Raw genomic sequence first — 18035 nt, forward strand, 5'->3', positions numbered from 1 at the left:
AGCAAGGAAGGGAACAGGAGACTGGTCGGGGGGGGGGAGTGGGCGGAGCCACTCTGATTGTGGCTTAAGCATTGGGGGAACAATCTCGTCTGCAGCACTCAAGCAGCGTGGGGGCGTCTGCCCAGTGCTGCACTGCTGGCTCTCCAGTCCGTCCATATGGGTTTTCCTTTGCACCCCCCTCCCAGCCCAGGGGGCTTTGCAATGAGGATACAACAACTTGGAGCTTACCAGCTGTTATCCTTTATACAGTTTATATCTCTGGTACCTAGCATTATGTCTTATGGCACAGATGGCCTGGCCGAACAAAGTGACATTTATGTCAGATCTGGCCCTTGTACCAAATGAGTTAGACACCTCTCATGTATGTTTTGCTGTTAGCTGGATCCTATGATGTAATTTCACATCATTTAATGTGCCATGTTAACACATGCTTTGCTTCAGTTCTGTGTTTTTTAAGATTACTGGTTGGCTCTACGACCCAAATCCTATTTCATTGTTTATTGAATGCCCCATCCTGTTTATTGTATTGACTCCCTCTGTGTAAGCGGACTATAAATGACATAAATAAAAAGACTAAACCAAAATACAATGGGGACATTTCTGTTTCAGTTGCTGGTCTCCAAGGTGTGGTAAATTAACACCCATAGAGAAGACCATACAGTTTCTTAAGTATTTAAACCTTAAAACCATCAGTTTGGACCCTGTACTGCAGACGGTGACTGCAGCCATGAGATTAAAAGATGCCTGCTCCTTAGGAAGAAAGCGATGGCAAACCTAGACAGCATAATAAAAAGAAGAGACATCACACTGCCAACAGAAGTCTGTATGGTCAAAACGATGGTATTCCCAGTAGTAATGTATAGCTGTGAGAGTTGGACCGTAAGGAAGGCTGAGCACCAAAGAATAGATGCTCTCGAATTCTGGTGCTGGAGAAGACTCTTGGGAGTCCCCTGGACTGCAAGGAGTTCAAATCAGTCAATCCTAAAGGAAACCAACCCTGACTGTTCCCTGGAAGGCCAGATACTGAAGCACAAATGCTTTGGCCACCAAATGAGAAGGGAGCACTCACTGGAGAAGGCCCTGATGCTGGGAAAGATTGAAGGTCAAAGAAGAAGGGGACAGCAGAGATGGTTGGACAGTGTTATCGATGCAACAAACATGAAATCGAGCAGGTTCCGAGGGATGATGGAAGACAGGAGGGCCTGGTGTGATGTGGTCCATGGGGTCACAAAGAGTTGAACTCGACTGTGCGACTGAACAACAACAACACCAAACTCCAATTACTCACATGCTGATTCCAAGGAGGAGAGAGAGTAGCAGTCTGAGATCAAATGTGAAAAAGGAAGCCCTGCTGAAAATGAGTCCCAGCTGATCTTCAGCCCTACTTCACTTGGTAAGGATCTCCTCAGAGAGTGTGCCCTCTTCTGTGCTGGTCCAGCTACGTTTGGGTGCAGAGAATTATTCTCAGGGTATGTCTGTGATGCAGCAATGAAACTTTACTTGGAAAATACTCCTTCATCTTGCTTTTTAAGTAGACTTGTTACTGGTTAATGCCTGTGTGCCATACGTTTTTTCCTTCCATTGCATGAGTGTTGTTACTGCTTTCAATAACTTTGCCTTTTACCACTGATTTGGGTGGACAGAGTATTTTTAGCGTCATCCTACCTCAGCTCTGATAATTTCATCCATGTGCCAAGTTCATGACCATATTGGTCAATCTTCTCTCTCCCTTGAGGCGGCAAACTTACCTTGGACTTCAATTTTTTATAAAACCTCTAGAAATTCATACTTTGCTGTTGTGCCTCAAACCACAAGCATTGACTTTACTGGCAGAGCTGAAGGACAGTACATGAGCAAGAAGGCACGCTGCAATGAAGCCTCGTGGCCCTAGTGACCAAGCAGTGGAAGATAAACAGGCACCTGGGTAAAGCAAAGGAGGCAAATACTATATTTGGCTATAACAAATCTTCAAATATTGCTTTGGTGGAGTGGTAGGAGACAGGCCACTAGTGGTGGTGCACAATGGCACTGGCTACAATGGGAAATGTATGCCAGAGGTCTTGGAAGCTAAATGTAGGCTAATACATGTAGTTTTTGTAAGGTTTTACTCTTTTTATTAATTACATTGTAACAAGTCATATAATGTCCAGAATTTCAAATATGTATATTGCTGTATTCATAAGGTCCCACATCTTTGTTTAGAAGATCTTCCTTCGAAACGGCAAGACATTCCGGAGATCACCGTCAATATATTTTTCTATGATTATGTATATTATTTTTGTTCACTTTTCTATGATTCTTTAAAGACATATATTAAGTGTCACTTTTTCACAGTTTTTCTTGTTCTCCGTATTATCTCATTACTGTGCCAATCAATAGCTAAATGTAGGCCCCCCTTCTATAGGCCAGAGGTTCTGGAAGCTAAATGTTGGCTTTCAGGGCTTCCGGGACAGTTATCACAATGCTCCCAGTATACTTCCAGTAATTTTTCCAATTTTGGCCTTATTTCCCTCATTTGGTAAAAAAAGTTCCTCCACAGAGACACCTTCACAGAGATGCTTAGCTCATTCTGCCAGTCCTTTTGAGCCCAGAAAAAAAACCCCTAGGTAATCGACACTCAACTCTTTTGTCTGAATGAGGTATAAAAACCACACACACCTTCGTATCCAAAACTGATTACTGACCATTGGCTGTTTTGCCCTCAAGTGGGAAGATGCCAACTACCCATCAAAATGACACCCCACATCTCAAGTGACGAGTATACACTTTGCCACTCCTTTTATATTCCCACAGCATTGAAACTATGGCACACATTTTCCCATACAGCTTGCAAGGAGGGTGTCCAAGAATGGGTGTAAGAAACTGTGATCAAATGGACTTTCAAGATTATTTGGAGTAATGTGAATGATCACTGACTGCTAGGGACTATGAAATTAGCCTAGGTTAGATGTCTTATTTCTTTCTTCTATTCCATGTTATTCTTCTGTCCTACCCCTTGCTGCTTCTCTTGTATGTTCTGAAGTAATTCTTTTCTCCCCATTTGTAATCCCCAATAAAGGTTTTCCTTCAACCTAGGATACAGCCTGTGAAAGTCTTGTTTTTGCTCAGTACATTTGTGTACATTGAGTACCCCATTCGGTAATTTAAGATTGGGGGGGCGGGGACAGGGTGTGTTTCTATCTACTCTCTGCCTACTAACCCATGACAGAGTGGTGGATGCTATAGAGCACTAACTGGCTTCAACTGTTCTGCCTGGTGGTGGCACAGAAAGAAGGAAGGAGGGGTCGTAGTCTCTGGAGAAAAACAACAGCTGGAGCTTAATGCTAACCAAAAGACCCTGAGGAAATCATTTCTCCTTCTCAAACGCCATCCTTCTTTTCTTCTTATAGTGCTTAACATTAAAAACAGGGCTTTGTTTTCTCACTTGAATGTACAGGGGGAAAGTTTAGCCATATCTTCTTTAATATCCTTTACAATAGAATCCATTGTTACTATTATTGAGGCTGGATTATTGTATATGAATATTTCCTGTCCCTTGGCTTTCGTGATCTTCCTATCCTATGTCTCTCCCTTCCAAAGACAGAACTGAACAGACAATTAAAATTCCCAAGTAAATCCATTCCATCGTACTTCCCTTTCTTGTACTCAAACGATTACACGTGAAGCCGTTGACATACAACTTAAACTCCGCCCCCTTCATACATTCATTCTCACTGTAACCCCTCAGTTTTCACACAACTGAACATCCGCAGTAAAAAGTTATTCCATGAATACACGCTGAAATGTATTTTAAGGAGTGCACAAATAAATAAGTAATGCAATACCTTCTTACATGAGGAAAAGCAGGGGTGGCATGTTTCTTCCATTCATTATTGCTTCATAAATTAAAATAGAAACCTGCAATGACTCTGAGCAAAACCACTGTTTAAATCCATGACCACCCAGTAGAAAGAAGGGAACTACAGAAGCACCTTGTTTTGCTGTAGAATTGATTGCAATCGCATTTATGGGTGATCTGACATTTTGATTCCAGGGTTGTGTGTGAATATTTGTGTAATAGATTGAACAAGTGAAACAAGATGTATTCATCATATGCAGGCAGAACCTGGCAATACAGAATTGCACGGGCTCATTACTGAAATATATGTTTTTATATACGTATCATTCCAGTATATTAAAATGCCAACCATTTTCAACAAAATACGTGTGACAAACAGAAATTAAAAATTCAAATACAGCATGCCCCAAGGTATTGGTTATCAGTATGCTTGTTAGAAAGCTATATTGATGAAGGGGGCCAGGCAAGCATAGGACTCTAGTCAGATAGAAAGGGGCTTTATGGATGGGGAATTCTTGGGAAACTGTCTGCCAGCTGAATATGACCCATACTGTCTTCTTGGTTCCTTTCCTATTATAGGTATTTAGGCCTGGGAGTGGCAAGAGATGCGAGGCTTTTGACGCAAGCCAAAGGACTAGAACCAAAAGGGTGTTGGTTCACAGCTCTTGGCCTGTGGCTTACAGTCTAAACCCCAAAGGGAGCCACCACAGGAGTATTTTCTATATTTTGCAAGCCCACGGAGGAGATAGGTGGGGTAAAACACTTAAATACATTTGTCCATATTGCACCAGTGTATCTCTGTCTCACACTATAGTGGGGATTAGTTCCCATACTATTTTATAGATTGGCTTTAAGCTGATCTGCTAGGCCTTATGTTGAGGCGGTGGGCGTCCATCTTAGTTGGCCTCCCTGCTGAAAGGGCCCATTTGATTCCACCATGTGGCCCCAACAGATTTATAGTGTTGGTACCAATTTTATTTATTGCTTTAATGATTTTAATGTGATTTTATTGTAGTGAGTCTTTGACTTGATTTGTTGTCATCCGGCCTGAGCCTGCTCTGGGGAGGGTGGAGTAAAAATCCCAAAAAGAAGAATAGAAGAGATTGGATTTATAACCCACCCTTCACTACCCAAAGGAGTCTCAGAGCGGTTTACAAACTTCTTTCCCTTCCCCTCCCCACAACAGACACCCTGTGAGGTAGGTGGGGCTGAGAGAACTCTGAGACAAACTGCTCTTTTTCAAGAACAGCTCTTATCAGAACTACGGCTTGTCCAAGGTCATCCAGCCAGGTGCAAGTGGAGGAGTAGGGAATCAAACCCGGTTCTCCCAGATTAGAGTCTGCGCACTTAACCACTACACCAAACAGATAAATAAAATTGTAGTGATAAAATGGCTTCTTTTCTTTTTTTTTAAACTGTATTGCTTATGCACCTTAGAATCAACTGGAGGGGGGGGGATAGATTAGAAAGCCAAAGTGTGCTTAGAATGTCAGACTACGATCTGGGAGTGAATCTCCTCTCTATCATGGACGCTCACTGGGTGACCTTGCATCAGCCACTTTCTCTCTCTCAGCCTAAACCTACCTCATAGGGTTGCTGTTGTGAAGACAGAATGAAGAAGGGGAGGAAAAATGTTGTAAGCCCCTTTGGGTACCCACTGGAGAAAAAAAGCAGGGTATAAATATCTAAGATAAATATTAATAACATTAACAACAACAAAAATAGCCAAAATGCTAGTATTTTCTGCCAATGGAAGCGTGTGTGGTGGGGAAATTATTTTTGCTGGCTCTTTGTACTGCATAGCCCCACTCTGCCCCTGTGCTGTTCTTGGGTGTTCCTAGTATCCTAGGAGCAATGATGTAGACAAGCTCAATGATCCGCAATACTAAGGAGGAATTATTAGAACCCCCCCATCTACTGACAGAAATGACTTATTGGATTCCACCCCTAATAATATCTGACTAATCTGGATCCTCTCTAATATTGCCTTTCCCTCTCTGGTGAAAGAGCAATTGTGCCTCTACAGATATAGAAATATAAATATAAAGGTAGACCTACAGGGAAGTTGTTAGAAGAGCAGATTAAAATGTATATACCTAATGGAAAAGTTTGGCATCCCATTTTTCACATATATGTAAATCTTTTTAGTATTGCTTCTAAAACAAGTTCTGGCCCAATATCCTGTCAGCAATTCTATACCTAGGAGTCAAGTTTTCATTTTAACATTACTAAATTTCAGTTTAATATTTCAGCTGCTTCAAATTTTGTTGGGCTCCACTATGACACACTCGTAGCACACCTGATGGCAATTAATTTTGTAGGCACATATGCAGTTCAGATCCCATTTTGTTCTCTGAGATGCCAAGTGGCCATGAATATTAATGTTTCAGTATTTCCTTTCCAAAATGTACATCGGTAATGGGTTTTTTTAAAATACATTTTTCCAAAGGATTGATGGATGATTTACACTACATAGCTTTTGCAAATTTTAGCCCTCTCATGTAAACCTTTGTATGCATGTAGAGTGGGACTGTTTTCATGCACTTTGCAGAGCAGTTTTCAGAAAATTGCATTGTCAATTAAGGCATTTCAACCTGTTAAGCAACTTAAATACAGAACAGACTTGTGCTCCTAGTATGATAATGTTTTTAGTAAGGTGGCTTAATACTAAGTAGGGATGCTGCAATGTTCACAATGAACACGTTTGCTGTTGAACATACTGTGTGGTCTGAGCCTCCAATGTCCTTTCCTCATTCCTCACTCTTCTCGCTTGAACAGCTGCCAAACAGCTTTGCAGTTGTGCAAGAGCTTCAGTATAGTGCTTTCCTTCTGTCTTGCAAACCGCATTTGGGTCTGCTTGGCAGGTGAAACTGATTATCCCCTAGGATCATGGATGGTCTGATCAGGTAAATAAACAACACAGGGAGAGGACAATGATCTCCCAGAAGCTTGTGCAAAAACTTGCATGTATGACCTCAACAATAACATGATATGAATGAACACAAAATGGTAAGTTAAAAAAAACAGTTTTGGCTAATAATCACTAATTGACCAATTAATTTGCTCCCTGTTTTATATGATTAGCTGCTGAGCAGCAAGCAGTGAGGCCAGATCTATGCTGGAGTATGGAAACTAGGATTCTTGTTAGTTGTGTAAGAATGTGAACGAACGTGAACACATGAAATACTGCCGAATGCCATGTACTGTACTGTTTGAATATGCAAAAATTAAGCCAATGAACAGACTTGACTTGCTCACAAACAGCCAAGTAGCCCATCCAAAAACTGGTTCCATGCTTGTGACTGGTGAATGGAAGGTGAGCCAAAGTGGTGGGTGTTCAAACATTCTTAACTCTAAATAAAGAATTAGCAAAAGAGTAACCCATTAGTTTTAAAATGCTGTGTAAGCCTTGGGTTTACAGATGTTTAACCTTTATGCACTCTTTTGTAGGCAGGGTCTCTGAGAACATCATTGCAAACACAAGCACCAGTCAGATTCCCCACTGACACACATGTTGAACCCCAGTCAGATTGTTTTGATGATGTTTGAAATTCAGCTGTAACGTCCACTGAACATCTTTACATCTGCATAGTAGCTGCATGTGCTAACGGATCATGGCCAGGTCAGAGTTCGGTAAATAAGTAACATTTTTAACTTATACATTGCCACTTACAGCTGCTTTTGTGACCCCCCCCCTTTGCACCTGCTCAGTTGGGTGTATCATTTAAATGACCTATACTGGATACCCTGTCTACATGAATGCACCTGTGCAAATGTATCTCAGTCAGTACAGTTCAACTACTTTTCATTGTAGTTTTTAGTACTGGATTTATGTGCCATCAATACTGCAGCAAAAAAGCCCCAAGAAGCCTCTTCTAGTCTGAAAGGTCTGTGTTGGAAGGAGAAATACAGTTCCCAGGAGGCAATATGAGAACCTATGTTTACAAATGTATGAGGATCCAGAAAGCATGGCGGCCATTATGAACACTACCACTGCCATAATGGAGACAGAGATGCCACAATGTGATGGGGGGAGGTTTTTAACAATGTGCCTTTTAATATTTGAAGAGGGCGAATGCGGTAGCTGCGGGTGGGTAGAGAAGCAGCTGCCGCAAGGCAGTATATCATGTCACACATGCACAGTCATATTTTTTTCATAGTTCAACATGTTCTAGCTGTTTGAATACAGATTAAATGTTTGACTTCAGTGTTCGCAACTTGCAAGAGGGCCACAAGCTGAACTGGTGGGTAAAGGATTTCTGATTTAGGGTGCCATGCTGGCTTCATATATCCAGAATTATCAGGCTTAGAATATTCATCTTCATGTTGGATCCCAAAGTATCTCTTTGTATCTATAGGAATATCATTAAGACCAAGGACAATCCACAGTAGGGATGGGCACAGACCGGCTCATGAACAAAAGTTTGTGACAAATTCTGGGCAGTTCATAGATGTTCGTGCCAGTTTGTGAATGGATACATTTCCAAACAGTCTCCACTCAAAGCAACGGGAAAGGGGGCAAATTCTCCAGCCTTGGAAACACTGCTGTCAGTTTCAAACTAGTCATGTCAGTTTCGAGAGGGTCCCCCCCTTGACAGCATTCCTTTGTGTTCACTTCCCATTTTCTTGCACAGAACTTGCAAAATCCCACCCCCTTGCTTGGATTTGTGACTCTGTGCTTTGAAATCAGTCCTTTTAAGCTTGCAATACCAGTGGCACTGGGTTCTGCTGGGCACTCTGTGATTTCACTGGTACTGCTGGGCACTCTGTACATTGTACTGGTTCTGCTGGGCTTGAAAAAATGTCCCCTTGCTTGGGTTGTGATTGAGCTGGCGTTGCCACATTGGCACTGGGGTCTGTTTGATGTAGTGGTTAAGTGTGCGGACTCTAATCTGGGAGAACCGGTTTGATTCCCCACTCCTCCACTTGCAGCTGCTGGATGACCTTGGACAAGCCATAGTTCTGACAAGAGCTGTCCTTGAAATGGAAGTTCTTGAAAGAGCTCTCTCAGCCCCACCTACCTCACAGGGTGTCTGTTGTGGAAAGGGGAAGAAGTTTATAAGCTGCTCTGAGACTCCGAGTAAATGGCAGGGTATATATCCAATCATCATCTCCTCCTCCTGTTGGACACTGGTTCTTCTGTGCTTGCAAAATGTCCTCCCACCTTCAGTTTCTACGGCAGAGACTCTCTGGTTTGACCTTAATCCAGTTGGGTTTACACTACCACAGTGCCACTGATTCTGCTGGGCTTGCAAACATGCCCTTCCACCTTCAGTTTCTATGGCAGAGATTCTCTGGGACTTTGATTCTGTTCTGGTGAGCTTCTATTGCCCTTGCTTTTTCCCCCCTCCCCCCATTGGAAACAACAGAGGATAGGTCACCTTTTTGGGGGGAACTGTAACTCGGGTCCCATACATCCAATCTTCACCAAACTTGGAGGGCATGTAGAGGAGTCAGCCAGAGATCCACTGTGAGTTTGGTGCCTCTAGCATACTGGTGGACTCTTCTATCATGTCACAGACCTCACAAACTGAACCAGTTCCTTTAGCTCTTAAAAGTTCATGATGGTTCAATGGCTCACAAACTAGGCATGCCATGAACTGAAACAAACCACATTTTCCCAGTTCATGCCCATTCCTAATCAACAGTTGAGAAAATGATTCCGTCTTTACCATGTATCTGTTTAGAGTGTTTTTTTAATTGATAACCTCAGTCAATTGATATGATCCTTGGAAAGGCACACAGCACTCATGCTTAATTAAGCCCATGTGGATCATCTTCCCATTTGATGATAGCAATGGAAGACATGGTCTAATACCTCACTTTTGTAGCATTACTGAAGTGCAGAATTGTGGGGTTTGCAGTTACGGTTTTCCCCATTAAAGGAGGTCAGCAAATATAAAAGTGATTAACTTTGTTTCCTTTTGGCATCCACTAAGCAACTGGAGGCATAGTTTTGGTTTTTGGTTTTTCCTGGATATAGCAGTGCTATTCACATGGGATGCAGACATAGAGAGGAGATGGAATCATCATTATATTTGTTGGTTATTTCATCCTCTGAATAGAAGCCTAGATGGGGAAAAAACCTAGATGGAAAGGCTGACCTTAGTTTTCTACTAGACTGATCCTAGGTATGATTCTGTAGAGAGCCCTCTGGATTCAATGGGATCTACCCCTGGCTAAGTGTTCATAGGATCACAGTCTTTCTTAGAAGCAAGATTGAAAAGAGATGCAGGTGTGTAGGGGGAGCACTTAACATGCGACTAATTGAAACTGGGCTGTCAGCCACTATGCATGCCACATTAGAGTGTTGCTGGGCAGGCATCACACTGACATGTTAGCATTGCATATGTGCCTACTCTGCCTTCATACCAGCCCAGTTTAAACAAGATGCTGGGGCCATACAAGGTTGCATAGGTTCTTTTATCCCACTACTGGCACATTAAAGAGAGACCTAAAATATGAAGACTAGAAGGCTGTTGCCCTGCTTCACTGTCAGACTGCTCCAGAGTAACTATTCTGTGTTTATGCCCAAACTCCCTATACATTCAACATTTAGGTATGTAAAACCAATATGCATTTCACAATTAAACCAGGTTGAAGCTAGTTTAAAACTCTGAATTTTCTCAAAGAAACATATCTTTCATACTCAAAAGTTCATGTCCCCAGAAGTACTGTTATTCTTTTAGATGCCAAGAAATTTGTGTTAAGATTCGTGGTCCCTGTGTAAAATTAAAGTTCCCAGGGAAACTTAACTGATGCCATAGTTTTAGATGTATATTGTAGATGTTGGCTTGGATCCAGAGCAAAATTCCCACTTCCACTGGAGCTCCTCCACAAGTAGAAATGCAAGAAGACTACCTCGGTAGCTACTTGCACTAAGTCAAATTTATTGTACCCTCCTCACTTCTACTTGTACAAGATTGAGCAACCAGTTTCAGGACACTAGAAGACACAGGAACGGGAGATACAGGTGCTGCATCAGATCTTGCGCAAGCAGAACTAGGCTAAGCCTGTGTTTGTTCCCGCTTGCACATCACTGGATCCAAGCCACACTGTTTCCATTTCCCAAACTGTATCGCTGAAAACTGGGAAGCTCCAATTGACTTTATTAATTCAGAAAGTTTGTATGCCACCTATCCAGAGCCTGCTTGAGGGAGCTCACAAATAAAAGAATGCCATCCATAAAAATACTTCAAGTCAATGAAAACAATAAAACCATGCTGAGGCATAAAACAAACAGAGTCCGGGTGAAGCAAAATGTTTTGGCTCGGCACCGAAAGTATAGTGAGGTAGGCACCAGGCAAACTTCATGGGGGAGAGCATTCAAAGGTGAGGTGCAACAACTGAAAAAGCCCCGTCTCTGCAGGCAGAGGCCAAGAGAGCAGAGCTGGTGGGGGGAGGGAGTTTAACTGGTGGGCTGGACAGTACAGGAGGAGATGCTCATTCAAGGACTTTGGCTCCAAGACATTCAAAGGCTTTAAAGGCAAGTATCTAGGCACTTTGATTTGTGCCCAGAAAGAGATTGGCAACCACTGCAGATTTTTTCAACATGAGGGTAATATGATTTTGGCAACCCAAAGGCTGGCAAATCTAGGCAAAAGGGGTGGGGTGGGGTGGGGGGTGAGGACAGGCACAACATTGCTTATGTGGAAATCCCGGATGTGATTGTGGTGGTTGTAAGAATCACCAGAGACTCTAAGGTAAAACCTTAATTAAAACCAGATGGTTAAACGCTTACATCAGTGTGCCTTCATTTCTTAAGTGGAACATGGAGGGCTTCCCCGGGAAGTGATATAGTGACGTAGCTGATGCTGCTATTTCCCCCCCCCCTCCTGCGACTGCCCTGAGCGGTGGCAGGCAGGCAACTGGGGCTGCCGGCAGAAGGCCTCCTGCCACAGCAGGAGGGACGGCAGTTCTAGGTATGATTCCTGTATCCAGCCCCCATCGATGACTTGGCTGCCACATTCGGGGACCTGTTGAAATTTCCGAACAGTTTTCAAAGTTCTTTAGCTGAGAAGTGCCAAATGTTAGTCCTCTCTAGTGGCCCTTTCTGCATTCTCCTTTTAAGCCATGTTCACCGAGGTGTCCTCCAAGCAATTCTGCACTAAAATCAAATTAAACCACCTTTTTAGTCCAGGTTTTTTATTTTCCTGTTCTGCACTAAAATCAAGTTCTTTTTATTCTGAGGTTTCCCCCCATTCTGCATTACACTACCTCCCTTCAGTGGCTAGCCCGGTTTCAGCCTCCTGTTGCCCCGGGTTATTTGGATGCTGTTTTGCCATGACTTAAATTGCCTCAACTCGAACACTGAGAAAATCCAGAGTGGCAGGCAAATGTGGAAAGGACCTCTGTAAAGGACAGCAACTTCAGTCCTTACACTGGGACTACTGGACTGCTACCTTTGGCTGTGCTGACTTTGATCCGTATCCTCTGTGACATCATCACTTTAATATCTGTGCAGAGCCATGCAAAAACCTCTCTCCAATCAGTTCCTGACTCTGTTGCACGCTTCTTGCTTCCAATGTCAAAACTTGTCTTTGCTATTGAGAGCCAGTTTAGTGTAGTGGTTAAGTGCGTGGACTCTAATCTGGGAGAACCGGGTTTGATTCCCCACTCCTCCACTTCCACCTGCTGGATGACCTTGGGCAAGCCATAGTTCCGTCAAAGGTGTTCTTGAAAAAGAGCAGTTTCTGTCAGAGCTCTCTCAGCCCCACCTACCTCACAGGGTGTCTGTTGTGGGGAGAGGAAGGGGAAGGAGTTTGTAAGCCGCTCCGAGACTCCTCTGGGTAGTGAAGGGCAGGGTATAAATCCAATTCAATTTCTTCTCTTCTTCTTCTATTGCTTTTGTAAATACCATGAACAATTCTGATGACCAAAAAAAACCCCTCTAATTACAAAGCAGCAAGATCCACCTCACCCTCCCCAAAATGAGGAAAACAAACCACTCTTACAAAACTCCATAGAACAGTCATCACAGAACTGGAAAATCTGAGTTACTAGTCCCTTGTTGCGGTTATTGTTACGTGTGCCAGGTTTGGTATGCCAGGTCACCCTCTGATGCTACATTCAAAACTGGCCTTATTTTTAGAGAGGACACTGAATTATAACAGTGCAAGTCAGCTGACTGCTTTGTCACAGAGCTGCTGCTTTCTACATTATCGCAAGTGCCAGAGCTCTCACTGCTGCAGTTTTCTAGTCGCAGTGCGGCAAAACAGACGCCTAGAACCGGGTGTGGAGCAGAATAAGGCTTTATTTTTAATTTTTTTATTCCTCAAAAGTCTTCCGTCGATTATAGTATACTGTACAGTTTTACCTTGGTTACAGTAGAGGAGCAGCATACCACCTGGATGTGCACGTTGGCTTCTAACATTAACAACGGCTCTGAACCGAGCCAGGCACTGCTCGGAGCCCTTTTACATAAATGGCGTCTGATGAAGAATGATTGGTTTTTCTGTCTCGTATATGAACAGTTGCTTGTGCCACACCGATATATACCTGCAAGAACAGGACAAAGGAGACAATACCTGTTACTATCTGGGGCCTTTTTTCCTCCCCCCTCTTCTTTCTGCAGCTGAAGCCGGCCGAATGTCCCAGAGTAATAGGTTAGTCCTGGTCTGTAGATAGCCAGAATTTCTCACATCGGTCAGAGTAACAGCTCAAACCTAAATCAATCCCAGTCCTTTTGGATGGATGCAGGGTAGCAGTCGACTAGCAGTGACACAACCAGCCATCAAGTGGAGAATCTCTGGGACTGCAATCTGCTTCCGTTTCAGCCTGTGAAAACTGAATGCTCCACTTTGTTACCCAACTGCTGCTGATTTTTTAAAAAATATATATATCTTTTCCATAAGCAGCTACTAATGGCTTTGGGGTTTCTTACGTGTACATTTGCGTGGATTAGCCTGCTGCGAATGCAGTCCTTGCCTGCTTCATGTTGGAAACGAGGACGCACTGAAGTCAGCCTGCTTTTAACAGTTGTTTCTTTCTGCGTGATGCTATGCAGCTAGGATGGGTTACAGGGACAACAAAGGAAGAAGCACACCACTATCTTCTGGGTTATTGTTTCGGGGTGAAAATATAACTCTTCTTCAATGCAATATGTTCTTTTTTTCCTTTTGCTGTTTTCCTTTTTCTTTTTTAACCATCTAATCAAAGAGCCTAAGAGACACCATTGTGGATGTGAGTTTTTTAAAATTCTATGGAAAAAGAGAGAGAGAGAGACAGCTCACGAAGAACCGCGATTTGAGGCAAACAGCACATCTTTGCATTTCTTGCTGATTTGAAATACTCAGTTGGTGAAGAGGAAGCCCTAAGGGACAAGTTCCGTAACTAAGAACGCGGGCGTAGATAAAAGAAATAAAAATGACAAGCGTAATGGAAGCTGAGCAAAAGAAACTGTCAGAGGAATCAGTGCCTGGATGGCAAATCTCACCCAGCCTGACTATAATTATGAATAATTCATAGAACAAAAAATTATTCTGCTTTCACCTTTTCCCCCATTTAAAACGGCATGATGTGAATCTCTAATAAATTTCCGAGATAAAAAAATATAATGCCAATTTGAATTTGAAGAGCTTTTTTTTTTTTACAGCCAGATGCTACCATCCCAATTCTGATACCTCTCGCAATTATTCCGTGAGAATCCCACTTCATCACGAAGCACCATTACCGACGAAAATTACTGTGATTACAATGGCAACAATAGAATGTCATCAAACGATTTCTAATTCACCTAATTTACTCAGGCTGACTGCATTGGTCTCGTGCCCAGGTCTTCATGCTTGGCACCTTGTATTGAATCACGGCATCTTTGACTTCGACAGCACTGGGGGGAAATGTAGCTGCATTCTAAACGGTAGCCGATATATGTTAACACGACTGCTTTCCAGCGTTCTCAATGACTTGTTTGTTTAGCTCCTGGGCATAGGATGGCATTCTGTTACAGGTTTGTTTATGTATCATAATGCTCAAGTGCTTTAGGTTGTAGCAATTTCTAACTGTACGGACAATCTTTACAGCTAAAGTAGCTCATGGAGCTTTAATTTCATCAGCCTCTCTTTTCTTCTTTCATTTGAAAGGTTATCTGTTTCCAAGTCAGAAAAGCTTTCTGCCGACATGGACAGTTATGGTGTAACTACCGAACAAGTACATAATCTGAAAAGGGGTGCAAAAGACAAAGCGGATGATAGCTAAGTAGCAAGCTCTCAGGATTTTATGTCGCCCTTATACAGCTCTAATTCTGTGACTTTAGTTATATATTTGGTTAAATTAATATGTGCTAATCAGTTTTATTTAATAAAAGGAACACATTTTAAACAACTGGAGGGTTAGAGGAACAATGCAAGGCATGATCAGAATTTACTAGCCGAATAAGCCCTTTCAATGGCATGTTTTGGTACCAGATCTCTATTTGGGAACATAGCTATAGGAAGACTGAAGGTTTGAACAGCAATACATCTGATGCTTCCTAAAGTGACTATAAAAGTGCAATGCTGTGAGCATAAGTTTAGACAGAGATTGCTTCTAATTATGATACTATTAGGGATGGGTGGAATATACCAGGTTAAAAACCTGCATTTGTATGGAAAGAGCTGCTATTTGACCTTACCCCTCAATTTATCTTTCATTCCATCAGCAGGTTCATTAAATCTTTGGAAAATATATTTTATATATAAAAAAGAAGGTAAGTAGCAATTCTTTTCAACCACATTGTTGTTTAGTTTAGCACCATTTAACTTGGCTTAGCAGAAAATGCTTTCTATGTGCATGCAGTTACATAGCCAACTTACTCTAGCAAGAGAATATTCCATAAAATACATTGAGTGCATTTTATAAATAAAAGTTCTTTAAATGTTTAAAGTTTGGTTTTCATTTGTTCAAGGCTTTTTATTTATTTATTTGGGTATAGTTTGCATTGCATTGTTAAAACCTTTTATAGAAAGTTTGACCAAAACAGTGTGTCTAAAGTTTTTGCATGACATCACTGTGTTTTTCAAAGAGACAGTCAGGGTTAGCCATGCTTCACTTTACGCTGCTTCATCCAAGAAGTTCCTTCAGTTTCAGAGCCGACGTAGTCTTCAGTAGTTTGTGGATTGAATCTGCATCAAATATAAGTTTAATATTTGGGTATGTTGCTTTCAACAGTCTGGGTTTGGGAACATATCCAAAGAAACTTCTGGTGACATATTTTAAAATGAAATTGATTGCACCTCTCCCAAATGAAGGAGAGCTGTCCTCCCTGTGAGAACCTTGTCACACAGATACTAGAAAGAAAACTGTATGAAAGAGAGTACTGCAGTATTTGTAGTGACTGAGATGACCCAAACAAGCCCTGGAATAGTCTATATCCGGGCCACCGAAGGTCATATCTTGTCTCCCAACTATAGACATGCTCTGATCTTACGCAATCTGTAACTGAAAACATCACTTGCAAGTCTGGAGTCTCTTGGGGGGTACCAGCACCCAAGCCATATTTGAGGGTTGTGCCAGTAAAGGGGGCATTGCGTATGGTTCTAGGCATTCTGGGAGCAAGTGGATAGAATCAGGCTGTACAAGACGAGTGCATTTCCTTAATAGACCAGCACAATCTTTCTTAATAATCTCTCCGCTTGGTTAAAGAAAAGGGTGACAGATTACTCGTCTTTTCTAAAAGGTTTTCCCATTATTAACTTGATTTGAAGAAGACTTCCTGAGAATAAATGAGTACATTTTCAGCAACCTGCTTAACTTGTTTGCATATGTATAGTTAGATATAGATATATACACACAGAGAGAATTCAACAATACTAATCCTGTTAAGGGATCATGGATGAATGGGGGGGGGATGGTATGCAAAACATTTTTAGACTGATGTTAATTTAATTTTCACACTTTGATTAGGGTTGCCAGGTCTGGGTTGGAAAACACCTGGAGATTTTGGGGGTGGATCCGGGAGAAGGTGGGATTTGGGGAGGGGAGGGGCCTCAGCATGGTACAAGGCCATAGAGTCCACCCTTCAAAGCAGCCATTTTCTCCAGGGGAGCTGATCTCTGTAAGCTGGAGATCAGTTGTAAAAGTGGGAGATCTCCAGGCCCCACCTGGAGGCTGGCAACCCTAACTTTTATTGATAACAGAACAGGAGCATACACTGCTTCTAAACATTCCAGTTTAGCTATCTGATACAGCGCAAGAGTTCCTATGGTGTTCTGGTGCAGCAGTCCATGTACTACATACTAAATATGTATGTGTACAAGGTGCTGAAACAGCTATTAGCTGAGTAACAGCAACCTGTAGAGCACAGTGATGATAGCGTATAAAAAGCTACTTGGTCACATCTTTTTTTCATACTTTTTTATTGAGCCCCAAAAGTTTTAATTGTTTATCGTGTGTTAGTAAAATCATTAGACCGTTCTGGCCACACAGAATATTTGTTAACCCCCTTACTCCTCTTTGATTCTCTTCTGCAGGCAGCAGGCGGCTTCAGGCCTAACCCAGAGGGATGAAATAGATGTAAGGCCTAATCTGGAGGGTTAGTCGATGTTACAATATCTTGCAAATAGCAGGTACACACAAATGTGTTTTCATGTCCCCAAAGGGAAATTTTCCACACTTCCGTTTTGTGGGAAGGCATGGACCCAGATATATGACTAAAGTCCACATGTGTCCTTTGGAGAACATGCCAAGTTCCTATCTTGACATGGTAATGTGATGGAAAGTCAAAGTATGAGCACACACATCTACTTGTCAGTGGATGTTGCCCTGTGCAAGCCAACCTAAGACTTACTGAACTCACCATAGATTCGGGTGGGTAGCCGTGTTGGTCTGAAGCAGCAGAACAAAGTCTGAGTCCAGTGGCACTTTTAAGACCAACAAAGTTTTATTCAATGTATAAGCTTTCATGTGCACACACACTTCTTCAGATACAATGAAATGGAAGTTACCAGTCCATACATATAAGGTAGAGGGTGAGCAGTAAATCAGCATACAGCATAATGAAGAGGTTTAACAGATTCAAGAACCAAACAGGAATAACAAGCTTAGTTTATATGGTTACCATTTGTTTGGGTTCAATTCCAGGAGGAAACAACTGAAGGAAATAAATATGTCAAAAGTGGAGCTTGATGGGCAGATGTATCCTTAATTTTGGAATGCTGAGAGTAATTAACTGAGACCCTGCCATTACGCTCCATCCATCTCCTCTTCGGCACGGAGGCGA

Source organism: Gekko japonicus, unplaced genomic scaffold, assembly GCF_001447785.1.
Source record: "Gekko japonicus isolate JY-2015 unplaced genomic scaffold, Gekko_japonicus_V1.1 scaffold1456, whole genome shotgun sequence".
NCBI classification, from domain to species: Eukaryota; Metazoa; Chordata; class Lepidosauria; order Squamata; family Gekkonidae; genus Gekko; species Gekko japonicus.